General features: G+C 40.2%; 1 protein-coding gene across 5 annotated transcripts in view; it reads right to left on the reverse strand.

Annotated features, from left to right (window-relative positions):
- The window catches only part of LOC146633416 (trinucleotide repeat-containing gene 6A protein-like), a 36,126-nt gene extending 22,102 nt beyond the window's left edge, over nucleotides 1-14,024 (reverse strand). For 2 of the 5 annotated variants that reach the window (XM_085351491.1, XM_085351484.1), the window contains exons 1-3: nucleotides 13,814-14,024; nucleotides 12,374-12,423; nucleotides 3,917-4,012 (exon numbers count right to left, since the gene is read on the reverse strand). The gene's annotated coding sequence lies outside the window, so the exon portion shown is untranslated. Of the gene's footprint in view, nucleotides 1-3,916; nucleotides 4,013-4,806; nucleotides 5,291-12,373; nucleotides 12,424-13,813 lie in introns of those variants that run through there. The other 3 variants (XM_085351493.1, XM_085351492.1, XM_085351485.1) reach the window with 2 other exon arrangements.
- Nucleotides 14,025-14,590: the final 566 nt, after the last annotated feature.

Here is a 14,590-nt window from a genome sequence, read left to right on the forward strand (position 1 = left end):
ACAATGGCGGCAGCTAGTAGTTTTAACTTTACTCTTATTATTCTTTCTGGGTCACAAAATAAACGTTTAACATATTTTCAGGCGAGAATGTAGCTGTGTAAACCTCAAATATCTGCTCAGTTTATCAAGACACCGCATATTTTCAAAAGCGCTCCGACGTTTTCGGAGACGTCTGTTACCCACTAGCTCGTTAGCTAGGCGGGGGCAAGGCTAACTAGAGCCGTGAGAACACCGGACTCCCGGCAAATCGTTTTCAAACCCACCGCCGTCTTTCGCTAGTCAGGTTAAACATATATACAAGTCACTTAGATAACTTAAAAATGTTATTGTTTGGCTTTCTTTAGTATTTTATTTGTTCCTGAGTAAATCGGTTTGGCTGAGATTAAAGTTATAGTTTTTGCACAGCTAAAACTGTCAAGCAGACAGCTGATTATCAGAAGTGTGAGACGCTGGAGAATATACTCCGGTGTCCTGTTATATTTTAGAAAGCAAGGAGTTTATTAAACTTCACCGAAACAATCTGCAAATTTCATTAAAAATTAATAAACTACCATCTTGTCTTTATTTTTAGTTAGCACAAACACTTCAAGCTGTAAGCTAATGATAGTTATATAAGACCAGATGCTGCTGGTGCAATAAGCTGTACGCTGTACGTCCAATGGATGATGATCTGATTAGTCGACTAATCGCAAAAATAATCGGTGACTAGTCTACTATCAAAATAATCGTTTGTGGCAGCCCTATAGCTCATTTGATATTTGCTTTTATCAAACATGACAGACTAGCAGCTATCTGAGCTGTGACATCATCTGTGACCTCGCTGATGGGCATGCATCTCTCCAGCAGATATTTTTCTTTGGAAGCAACAACCCCTTGAGACCGTGCATCCTCATGTGGGGACATGACATTCTGGATTTTCTGCATCTTATACATTATTAAGCAATGCTGACCTTATTGTTTTCTTCTAAAATAAAGCAATTGTCCCCCCCATACGAGGACATACTTTTAAGTGTCCAACAACTACATACCAAAACAAAGACTACCTACTTAAAGATATAGTAGTTTATATATTTGCGGTCCAACCAATCACAAATATGCAATAGAGATGAAAATGCAAACCAAACAAGTGCTCGGGTCACGAGAGGTTAAGATATGAGCACAAGTCTCTTTCACTCTTTAGAATTAGTATGGCTGAAAAGGGTCGATAGAGATCATTACTCCTGAGCTTTGAGTGGTGTTCAGTGTCCCAGGCATGCTCTGCATTATCAGATACAACGAGCTGAGATTTGATTACAGAACGATAATTTCATTCATCTTCTTGTTTAACAGCAGATGTAACATAAACACTACAAAGTGCATTATTACAGCCTGGAAAATTATCCTCCCAAATTTCCTGGAGCTCAAAACTCTTCTGTTAGGGAAGACCCTGTTGTCGTGGCAACATTCTTCAAAACACTCCCAATTCCTCTGGGCTTGTCCAAGCAAGATGACGCCAGTGCTGGGAGCACATGCCCTTGTCTCTCAACTCCCAACAGCCCTTTGTTAATAAATAGCCTAGAGACCCAGCGAATGCAAGCGAGCGATCTGCATCTTTCCTGCTTCAATTCTCCCATTTGGCGTAAGGTAAGCATGACAGACGTGAGGTGAGCATGAGAAGGACTGAGCAAATAAGTGCAGATGTGACTGAGTCGTGTTCGTCCATCTCTTTTTCAAAACAACATGTGTGTGAGATTGCCATGTGCAGCAGGAGTGTGTGCAGAAGCAGATAAGGACAGTCGTCACAATCCACCACTAGTACTTCAACTTTGGGAGGAGTTTGGAGGGGCACCCACTCTCATCAAGGTCAGACCAACAGCCAACTAAAAGCAACAGCTTCAGGTTTTGCATATGACTCAGTCATTTTGTCCATAATTTAGTCATCCAATTGATTTTACTCTAACATATCCACCCACACCCAGGTTTTATCTACACTACAAACAGCATAAAATTAGTCAACAGTGTTTGATTTTCCCTTTCAAGCTTGTGTTTGAACCTCGGCAGCGAGGAGACTTTCTTCAGTCTTCTGGAAGCTCGGCATGATTTGCTTTGTCATCTTGTGCCAAGTTGTGTCTCAAAACTAAACTCCTGCAGTGTTCTGAAACTGTAGGATCTTTGTCCATCTGGTGCAACAGCAGCCATTGTGATATACCAAAGAGCAATCATGGGCTTAATCATACCAATTACAATACTGCACTAGCATCTGGTTACATTTTCATGTCGATTATTACACAGGGTTTTTCCAGAGTTAAAACGGGCCTTTGGGAGCCACCAGACATGCAAACACGACTAGTTCATATTTAGTTAATTTAAAAAAAAAAAAAACAAAAAAAAAAAACTGTTAGCCTATATATTTTTGGCTGCATTATAAACCAAAATGTATTTAAGCCTCAGTAAATCTGGTTAAAAACATTTAGTTACAGTACTGGTGATTTTTTTTTGGGGGGGGGGGGGGGGACCAAAAACCACTGTTGTGGGTGGCATACTTAAAAAAAAGAAAAAAGAAAATCTATATATGCAGTAAAAAGCCTGCCATGAGAACTGGAAAGTGCTTAAGGTACGCAGTCAAACCACTAAACACAGGGTTACACACAATTAGCCCAAGCAACATGAGCACATGGCTAATTAGCATAACATTACATAAAGGCACTACCCAAGCTATTTTCCCCTAACCATTACAAAATAGTACAATCTATATTTAGCTTCACAACACACATACACAGAACTATAACACAAGACCTTGTCATTTATATTGTCATTTCAGCGAAGTTACACCCCTGATATTTGGTGATTAACCTGGCGAGTCAGGGCCAGTCCTCCTACAGACTCCAGTTACAGCAAGGCAATGTCCCCCCTCTCTGTGTCATCAACGCATGGCCTTTATTTAGGAACAACAAGTGGCGGCACTTTTACAGAGCATGTCATTACAGAGCTTAAATTCTGAACTAGATTATTTAGTACTGCATCTACTATACCAAGAAACAGAGGGAACTACATATCCAGGATGGCAGAGGGGAGTGAAAACTAATAGAGAGAGACACACTGAAAGACATAGTCAAGGTCAGAGACTGACACTATCAAACTTCCTGCCTACAGTAGCCATGACAGTAGTTTTACTTGTAACAGTAGTAGAACCGTGCTAACAGGAGTCAGTGGAAACTAAAAGCAATTCAAATGGAAAACACACCGACGTCACAAGTCAAAGTACACCAGCACTGTCACTGGAGTAAAGCACTACACAGCAAGGACAGAAAAACCTTTAGAACCCAAAGCAGGCAGGGAAATGTAGGGGAAATAAGGCTGAAATTTAATTATTAACTTTGAAACAATTTTAGAAATGAACAACAAGTGGGTTAGATCTTGTCTAAGCTGATATTTGCTTATTTCTATTATCTCCTGACAGGAGACAACCACAACCACACAGAACTGCAGCACTCGGGGTTGTGAAACTATTAAGTTTATGGTGAACCTTTTCTACTACCTGAAGCAGAATTCTGTTGATATGCAATATCAATCATACTACGCATAATTGCATTGGGTGCTTAGGAAAAATTTGCCTATTGAGCACAGAGAGCTTGCTTCTTTTTAATGGCACATTGCTCAATACAGAGAAATGGCTCTATGCGAGCTTTCAGAAGAAGCAGGCACTGATAAATCACACATGGGCTCCTAACAGAGAACGTACTTCTGCAATATCAAATCAACACAAATTGGCCCGGCAGTGGGAAACTGCAATACTTTCAGTGGAAGTGTCTCGTAATTTTACAGATATCCTTTATACAAATGAATGTAAATAAATTATAAGCTGGTTTTGGTTATTTTTTATTTTGAAATCAATTTTTTTTTTAAAAAGGAAAGAATTCCTGACACCACGCCTCACCTTTTGTCCAGTCCTGTACCTTATCCTCCTTCCTTTTCACACTCTCCGTCTCTCTCTCTCTTCCATCCACTGTTCTTCCCTCTGTGGGTGTGTTCCCTGTGGACAACAAAAGACATTGTTTCTCTGTCAATGATTTAACACAAAAAAGGGTTATTTTATTACACAAAAACCTATAATCCCGGGTTCCCAAATGTACAAATAACAAAACTGTCATCCTTAGTTTTATATCACTTCAAAAGAATCATCAAAAATAGAAACCCTGATGTTGGGACATCTTTTAATTAGTATAGTTTGTGTTGTAGTTTTGTAGTCATCCTGGTTTCCTGCTCAGAGAGTTAAGTTAAGCAGCACTGGCCCTGGTGGGTGTGCCATTTAGGCCGCAGGAGAAAGCTACAGGCTTCAGTCTAATCCAATAATGAGATTAGCGCACAGCACTTACCTCCGCTTTACACAGACGGGCACACACAAACAAGACAGATGCATTGATATACAATATAGTTTGGCACCTCGTTTCCGATTTAATCGCAAATTTTAAAAAAAAAAGTGAAATCTGTAAAATAATTTAAAAAGCATTAAATCACCAGGTTTACTAAAAAACAAACAAACATTTAAAATGGTAGATTTTCAGTTAAAGTATGTCACATTTACAGTGAAGCCAAGCCGATAGATAGATAGATCGATAGATATGATAGTTCAGTGACTGCTAACCAGCCACCACCACCTTCCAGTCTTGTGTCCCATGGTTGGACGTATTCCAATGCCATGGTCTTACACTGCAGTTGCTGACTGTAGCGTCCTACTGGGAGCCTGGGCCGCTCTAACCAGAAGCTGCAGCAGAAACTGGTACTGCTCTGCTGTAGCTTTCTGAGACTGCAAACCAAACTGTCTACCTTCCCCAGATGCGGTCCAACACGTTGGCGCTGGAGCTTTTCCATACGACGACACACTCATTGGAGATGTGACTGGTTCCTTCTCCTTTATTTACTCTTGCCACGTATAGGCTATATGGTGTTATTTAATGTATGAAAGTGTGGGCGCACATGCACCCAGCCGCGCTACTACTGAGACCGATTCTGTGGCAAACACTGCTACTGCTGGGAGCAGAATCTGATCTGTATAACATCTTCATGACATGCACACAGTGTTGAGTGTTTTAGAGGCTGGTGTGGAATTACACTAGTCTGAACGGCATGTATTGCTCTTGTACATGACAACTTCAAATCCTAAATGTGAGACTTCTCCTGAACTTTTCTTTTCAGCACATTTAAATGAAATCAATTGTCTACTCTAACCTTTTCTAATCAAGTTAACTGACTTATGGATTTTGAGGGGGGTTTTGTGTTTGCTCCCATCTTCACCCACAACCCCTTCCTCTCTGCTCCCACACTTCCCCCCCCCCCTCCTTCCTTCACTTATTTCTAACCATCAAGTGCTTCAGCAGATGGCTCTAGGTTCAATAACAACAGCAGCAGCGGCGGGGCATGGTGGGGGGCCTCCTGGAGAGCACACATAGACCCTACAGACAGCATCTGTTTATGAATGGGCCAACAATTGCCCATCCCCCCCGACGGCTACAGCTGACAGAGGGAGGAGGCGCGACAAGTCACCGAATCAGAAGGAGATAAAGAAGAACAGGCAGTCAGAAGAAGAGGGAAAGAAAAAGGCAAAAAGTTTGAACAAGATGTTTTATTAACATAGCAAAGACAACACAGACTGCATTCAAAGACTGACACATTACCACAGAAACATTTCCTAAATGTTGTTCATTTTATTTGACCAATAGTCTAGAAACACACGAGCCAAGTGAGGATTTAACAAAAAAAGAAAAACAAACATCTTATTTCTGACTTTAACAAAACTGCAGCATTCTTCAGTTAGATCAGTCTTCCACAACAACTGCTGAGAAAATACCCTAATGTGTCATAAATTGCACCTCTTCCTTACTTCAGCACACTGACCACGTGCTTTCAGTTTCCTTTAATGAGTCTGTTAATGTAAAACTGTAATAAATCAGGACAGTTACAGGAGAACCATCCTCCCGTGTTAGTCAGAAAGTCACGTGTTGTTTTTGTCATTGCTCCATCTTTATAAAGTTAAGCATATGCAAACTACAACTGGAATGATTTTAGGTGTTTGAAGAATTTATTAAACTTTGTTTAATAAAGAAATTACTGGAAGGCTGTGAATAAGCCAGTCCGACTCGTTCTGACTTGAAGGACTTCATACGCTATAATAAAACCACAATGTCAGGATTCTTTTGAGTCTGAAAAGATCAACATTTACTTTGTTTTGTCCACAAGATACACTTTAGAGCTATTTTCATTCTGTGCCACAAACAAATTTCAGACAGAAAAAGCTGTAATTTTTACTGTAACGTACACGTCAGCCGACTGCTGAAGCAGGACTGCTCTCCCAAAATATCTGACCTCTAAATATGGTCTTTTTTTGGTTTTTTTCCCTTCAAGTGGATAAGATAAGCTGGAGAGCTCATTCCATTAATAAGCACACACTTCATTTTTTCCATATTGAGAAAAACAAAGGGAGGAAGCCAAGAGATTAAAAAGTAGCAGTCAGATGAAAAGATGTACCAAAGTGCAATAGCTGTAAGTCAGTAACTAAAACAGATACACGTTTTATTTAACTACGGAAATGTACACAAGACAGTGGAAGTGTTTTGTTTTTTTTGTTTTTTTTACTACATGTCCTTATTCAACCTCCATTTCATGAATTTCTCTGTTAACCATAAGAGGAAGTGCTACATTGAGTTGTTTTCAAAGGATGAAAGCCACTTTTACTCCTGTGAGCTTCACAGTAAAGCACAAATTTTGCTGCCACCCACTTGCCCTCACAGTGAACTCCTTCACGCCTGCTATCAAATAAAGCTGTAACACTAAAAATAATCAAACTATATCTGGGTTTTTGAGGAGGAAGAGATCAAAAATTGGATTTTAGCTTTAGACTACTGCATCCTAATATATGGTAGTCGTCATGCAGTGAAGCTGGAGTAGACAGTATTGAGTGCATGTGTAGCCTTAAAACAACAGAGATGAATACGAGCACACACCCACACCCACTTCTCTGTCCCTTAAGAACAAAAGCCAGAAGGTGGTCGCGTGGCTAATTTACATGGACATCATTTGCATCAATTTGCATTAGTATGTTCTCACAGAGGCTCGACACTGGAGGCTCCCTGCAGGAAAACCATCACTCAATTAGGGAATGAAAATGAGCAAGTCTCCATCACAAACAGACCAACTGCAGAGGCTTTGTGAGGGGGGACGGTGTGGCACTTCCAGCCGAGCTGATTTAAATCTGTAGTTTCATGCAGTCAAAATGAGGCCGGGTTCATTTCAGGTCACGGTAACTTGAGAGGAATATGATATTAAATCAAGCTGCTGGTAACGGGAGGGCGAGTTTCAATTTAAGGGTTGTTTTTCATTGTAATCAGGCAAATATTTAAGTTTAAAATGAGAAAAACTGAATTATTGCCTTTTTTGGAAATAGGTGAAATCAGTAAAACTGATCATTTCTAACTAACATATTAAGTTAAGGAATTTGGTTAGGAAGTTTTAAAAGCTCAAAGTGAGTCTAAAAATAAAACGAGACCTGCGGTTTTATAAAAACACTGTCTCGTTTCTAATAACCTACAATGCAAGTTATACTAGTGTGACTCAAACTTCACTGATGCAGCTCAACAGCTTGTTTATTTAAAACTGGCTTTGCCACCCTGTCTGAGCCTGCACGCGTCAAATTCATGAAATGCTCCGTTTCGGTCCTTTCGCTCATGACCATTTACAGGTGTGGCTTTATTGCTCAGAGGTCCAATGGTCAACTACCTGAGCTTCCACCACTACAGCAACAATGTAGCAATGTCGCAACCTCATGGGACTTCATAGCTCTGCCATATTAAATTCCAAACATGACAGTCTAAACTTGGCCATTTCAGCAGTGACTCATTTTGAGCGCTCCCGCTTTAACACTTCTTAAACCGCTTGTGAAACTCTTTTAGACAACAGTGAAACATATTTATAGAATAATTTGGATAAGGGACCCAGACAGTCAAAAATAAAGAGAAGCGAGACAGCAGATCCAAAGGAAATAACACTGCTCACAACCAATTACACATTGTGTTAAGATTACAAATACAAAAAAGGATAAATGCAGTGAGGTGGACTTATAAATATCCCAGACTTGTATGGGATGTCCATGTATACAAACTCTCTCAGTCAAGTTATGCTCATACATAACTAAGGGGCTCTAAAGTGAAAGTGCTTCACAGTCTTTATTCAGTCCTTCCTTGAGGGATGTAATCCCCACCGGAGCCTCAAAACTATCAACTGTTCATACTCCTTTCCTTTCTAGAAAGAAAAATCCAACACCAGCTGTAAACTTGATGCTATCGTTCAGGACATCGAAGCAAAACTGCCTTGACAAACCTCAGTTGTCAAGTTAAAAGTTGACACCATTTTAAAGACGCTTAACAGGATCTTCGGTCCATGTAGATTCATTCAAATGAGTTTATATTTAAGTGGATGAATTATTTCCACTTCCATGCCTTCAGTAGGAGTCACTCCCACATACACAGCTGGAAAATATGCTTCACTGCTGGGAAAATGTGAAACATCATCAACGAGCTTTAGCAACCATCTCCAAACAATCCACCTAACAAAGCTATGAGACCATTGTGGAGGGTGGAGAATTTACAGTGTAAATGTAAAACAAGATGCACCCAATCAAGACTTCAACCTAAAAAAAACAGAAAACATGAAGCACGGCCACTGGGACGCATTGATAAACCAGTTGTGGTCCACAGCTCTATTGTGTGTCTGCATGTAGACCAGCACAATGAGCTGCACAAACACCTCTCCACACACAAAACATCGGGACTCTGGCTTCTCGTTTAGTGATTTTAAAACAGCAAAGCTTACTCAGCACAATGTGGCCTAGACCAACCCAGACCCACCAATTCAATTCAAACGGAACTGCATGTGCTTGCATAAGCAGGAGCTGCCAATCCAGTGTCCCCCTGACCCACCCACCCATGCACAACCCGCTAATATCCCACCACACAGAGGTAGGACCTGTGTCATCCAAAGAGAAGTGCCTAGAAAGCCGACTAACCGTCACTCTTGCATTTGTACACTGAAACGCTGCTTTCTAAAAAGGAAAAAAAATAATGAAAAAGCTAAAAGCACTTGTGTGATGGTCAGTGAACAGAGAGGCATTTACACTCACTTGCTGTGATTCTGTTGACATTATACAAGACTTCGGGCCAGCAGTCTGAACAGACAATGTCTGTTTAGATATACAGGTCCTTTATTTAGTGTCAAGAAACATGCAGGGATGCACGGATGCACTGCAACCGTGAAAACAGCCCAATTCCCGCAATAAGTACACTTAAGAGGCCACACCTCCTAATCTAGTGTCCAGCAGGTGGCAAAAGATCTTACAGCTGCTTTAGCATTAATGCATAGCTGGCTGGAGGACTCATGCCTAATGTTGAACACCTCAAAAACTGTATGTATTTTTCCAAAACGCCCCTTAAACTTGAAGCAGTCAAACATATTCCTGGATGGAGTAGAGCTTGAATTAGCTCCAGAACTTAAATATCTTGGGGTCATTCTAGACCCAACATTATTTATGTGACTCTTGAAGAATAAAGTGTCCCAGGTACTTAAATTTAATAATCGAAATTTTAATCATATACGTAATAATTTTAATATGAATGTTGCAAAAACTTATTTTTACTCAATGATCATCTCTCATATGGACTATTGTTTGACGTCCTGGTCACTTGCTTATCCAACAACACTTAAAACTATTGAAAACATTTATAAAAGAAGTTTAAAACTACTTGACAAAAAACCGACTTCCCACCACCACTGTCATGTGTTAAAAAATTATAAATTACTGAACTTCAATAACTTAGTGAAACTTAAAAGAGTTTAATATATAAAGTCTTACACTCCCTTGCTCCACCACCACTAAAGCAGTTCATTAGGCATAAAGAAAGCTCAGGCAGGACCAGTCGAGCTACAATCCGAGGAGACTTGTTTAGACCCCACAGACGGACAGCATTTGGGCAGAACGTCCTCTCTGTTAAGGGAGGCCATCTGTGGAACAGTCTTCCTCAACCCATTAGAGAATGCTCGACATTCAATTTGTTTAAGGCAAAGGTTAAAAACTGGTTATGGACAAATCAAGTGTGTGATCATGTATGAGTTGTATAGTTTTAATGTTTTATTTGGGAACAGAATGGTGTGTATGTGTAAGTTTGGTGATGGAGTTTTTATTATGAATGAATGATGAATTTTTATGAATTATGTCTATTTTTTTATGTTTAAGGACAACAGATGGAAATTAGCCTTTGGCTATAATCTGACATGTTTACATTCATGTAATTTTTTTTTTTTTACATTTATGTTCATTAACATGCACTGTCCTAAATAAATAAATAAATAAATAAATAAATCTTGGAATCCAGATGTTTCAGTCTCATTTCAACAGGCACATAAAAATCTCGCACCTAGCTAGGGCTGTGCGATATGACCAAAATCTCATTTCCCGATAAAAAACATCTATCGTCCGATAACGATATAAATCACAAGTAATTTTATATTTTCTGTAAATTCTGTGAATCTCAGGTAGGTGAAGTGTTTCCAGCTGGGCGCCGTGTACCTGGAGTCGAGTGTTTTAACAGATGCATGACACTACGCATTTTTAGACATAAGTTGTAACGATCGCCATTTTCTTTGTGAGTATTTATTACACAGCGTGCTGCGGGGAAAAGCCTGTTCTAACGTTTGAGTCTAAGGTTTATTTTTAAGCACCTGACGGCTCTTTTTTTTTTGCTTCTCATTCGTCAATAATACTTTTTCCATGCGATTCAGTTTATTTTGAAAAGTCTCAACAGGATCTTGAGCTTTATTGTGAAAGGTTTATGTGGAAAATAAACAAGCGGACATGCGATGGTTTTACCGTTGTTGTTGCTAACGACAACCCATAAAAACAGGCGCTTGTCCGTCCGTAGTGTGGTTATATTAAATATAAGAGAAAGAGAGAACTTTAAGAAATGAATATAGTCACTACAGCGACCATCAAAACCATGAAAAAAAAATATTGCCGTAAACAGTTTATTTTGCGACACCACGAAACAAACGATAGCGTAAAATGAAACGATAGACGTTTTTATATCGTCATCCGATATATATCGTTATACAGGGTACAACCTTCATGAAAGTAGCATTTAAAGCTGCCACCAAATCTAGTTTGAGATTATGTTTTTGAGGGATTTTTTTGGCATTTTGTGTGTACATCTAATGGTAAAGGTAGACTAATAGGATACATTAGCTATGGCTGTAGCATTTGTAATCTGGTGCTTGGGCCTAGCACAACTGCTTCAGTTTTGCACCTTTGATCCAGGAGGACGATATTTCGTCCCACTGTATATTGATGAGTTGGCTATAAAACTACATTCGACCTTTAGGGAACATGTCATGTCTCATGTTCCCTAAAAAGAGGTTTTGGATAGTAAGGCACTGATTATGGTTCCCATTTGCAAGTTCACACTGACTGATGTCAATTTTGTCATCAGACGGCAACTATGAGGGTCTGTGAGTATGCCTGAAGATTTTTATTACTATTATTTATTTATTTTATTTTTAAACAGACCACATAGAGTTGTTCTTGAAGTATACATGACAATACAGCAACTGCACATGCACCCAGACAGTGGACTTTAACTAACATAACAGAGAAGACCACTCAAATGTTGTCTCTCATTGTTGTCGGGGAGACGGCATAAGTTTACACTGTGTCTGTTTTCACAGTTATTTTACTGCTGATTTACAGATTTTGGTAAGATGAGGTTTTCAGGGGGAAAATAAATAAATAAGAATTTCTTGCTTTCAAATTTCACCACTTCGCCTGCTATACCAGTGCTGGTGTGAAGATTTCGCCTGAGTGGTGACACCTACAGTTCAGCAAAATACTGCTGCAGGTAGTCACCCCATCTACATTGGTGTAAAAGGTACGAAGCTGTGGCAATGTCGCAGTTTGTGTGCAAATGCGACCAACACAACAACCATAAATGGGCATTTCTACTTCAGCTTCTTTCATGAGTTAACCTTGAGCACTCCACATGTTTAATGGGCAAATAAATGGCAGACCTGAACAGGATCAAAAATTCTCCTGTTAAGCTTTTGAACTGTCCTCATTTTCAGGCCCTGTTTCGAGACACCCATTAATGTGTTTATATAGGGTATAAACGGTATTACACACAACATAAAACCATTCAACAGCACCATAAACTGAGAAAACACATTCAAAGAACACCCGTTTATTTTCCATGCTTTCAAAATCCAAAGATCTTGCTGATGTAGTATTTATTGCAGGGCTATTATAATATACTTTACTGCAATTGAATATGAAATGTGTGTCTAAAGGTGCCACACTGACCTGTTAAGATGCTTCAGTTTCTTTGGTGGCAACAGCTTCCAATTCCGAATCTATGAAAGAGAGAGGAGAGATAAGAAAAGCCTAATCACTTGCACGCCATAGCCATAAAATAAAACCCCCAGCGACTGATAAAATCTAACCTGGATTTGTGTGCTGTGTGTGTTACAATTTGTTTATTATCAGTAAAGCAACAGCTTGTAAAGACAACATTAGGACGCTACCACAACAGGTCTGCGTCATCCCTGAAAATGCAAGCATTATTCAAATAAAGCCACAAACTTCAAACGACTATTTGGCACTAATCATATGAAAAGCATTTCAACTAGCTGATGTGGAAATGCAGGTCGAGCTGCATAACAAGGCGATGCATGGCCAGCCCCCCTCCCTCCGCGAAGCTGTGGCCCCACTGGAGAACGTGTGAAAAAAGACAAACACACAAATTGTGTGTGGGTGTGCGCGCGCCTGTAGGTCAAAGTTGCACCTCGGGTCCTGATCGGCCATTATCTCAGCTGTTGCCCGACTTGCAGCTTAACCAACATGGCTTCTCTCGAGCCTGGTATTTTTCCAGTGCAACTCAAAACAACATCCCCGGCAGGGCATCAGATCACAGTCGATTCAGTTAAATCATAAAATGCTACTGTGCTGTTTGCAGTCTCGTCGTCGCAGTTGTAAAGCAAGGGGAATACGACTGCAAAACCAGCAGAGCTCAGGTCTACACTGGATTAGCTAACCAGCTGCTTTTGTCTGTCCACCGACAGAGGGGGTTAAAGGTTCCGATTGTAGCACAACTTTGCAGGTTTACCATTCCCCCCCACAATGTCAAATCAAAATTATTTCTAACCATCCCGTTTCGGTTAATTTAGGTCACGGAGAAACCTGTACAGAATATGCAAGTTCCTAAAATGTAAAACAACCCGTCCCGGTTACCGACGAGTAACCTGCGTCGTCAGATTAGCTCAGGTGCTAAAGCTAACGCTACGAAGCGGCTAGTTAACTTACACGGTCGTATTTCACATGCAGCAATTATGGAAAAGCTTTTGTAACAAACAGAAATAGTTCAGAAGCAATACCACAGAACCAAATGCTTACGCACAGCTGGCAAACTAGGGTTAATAAGTGCTACTAGTAGTTAGCGTTAGCACAAGGTTAAGCCGCCTACAAAGGCAATTTTTTTCCTGAAAGACTCTACGAAATGTTTTAGCCATCTACAGGCAAACATCAGCATTTATTTTTTTCCGTCGACGTTTTTACAAATTCAGCAAAATCGAGTCCCAAACGCCAGGAGTTAGAAAAGCTACCCCAGCTTAATCATTGCTAACTAAACAACAGCGTTTGCTCAACTTATCTCCACCAGCCGCCGTCGCTCTCCTCACTACCTACGCTAGCTCGACACAAACAAACGGTCGTCTGAGCACGAAAACAGCACAAAAACATCCATACCTCATTGAAGTATAAAGTGCAACAGAGTGGAAAGGAAAGCCGACTGTAAGGCTAAAGAAATTCAACGCGTTTGCAGCATCTACGAGGGGAGGCATTCATCCTGCGTGATCGCCATTTTCTTCACTCGCCGCTGGCTGGCTAACCTTCTTTCGCTCGGCTCTCTGGTTTCCCCGTCGCTCTCTCACTCGCTCTCTCTCTCTGCGCACACACACATCTCACCGTGTGTGTGTGTGTGTGTTTCTGGAGGAGGGGCAGGAAACCCATTCACCACTTCCTCTGACTGAGAAGCCAAAACACAGTCAGATTGAGCTGATACAAAAAGAAACTCCGGTGTAAAAAGTATGCAAATGGTAACCAGGCCACGATAAGCGATGAATTCCCCGCAAATAAAACATCCAGCGAGAAATCTAGGCACACGCACCACAGATGCAAAGTGTAAAGTGTAGGATTTATTTTGCTTGACTGATTAATTTATTCTAAATTTAGGATTCATGGAGATATACATGTGATTATAAAGACACCAACTATTATCCAGACAGGGAACAAAAAAAAAGAAGAAAAAAATCAAAGTCTAGCAGTAAAATTTTGAAACTATACGGAAGGCACAGCAGATTCCTGGCTACTACTTGCTTGCATTTCGTGACATTTAAACTATTAAATGTCACGAAATGCTACTTTTGAAAGGTTCAAATTATGTTTTAAAGATTTTGAGGAAGATTTCTGACACCTTTGCTTGTTTTTGCCCCAAAGTTATCACGTTATTTCTTTGTTAATTTC

Source organism: Diplotaxodon limnothrissa, linkage group LG4 (assembly GCF_057381915.1).
Source record: "Diplotaxodon limnothrissa isolate DT_005_m linkage group LG4, D_limnothrissa_male_GT1.1, whole genome shotgun sequence".
In the NCBI taxonomy this organism is placed as follows: domain Eukaryota; kingdom Metazoa; phylum Chordata; class Actinopteri; order Cichliformes; family Cichlidae; genus Diplotaxodon; species Diplotaxodon limnothrissa.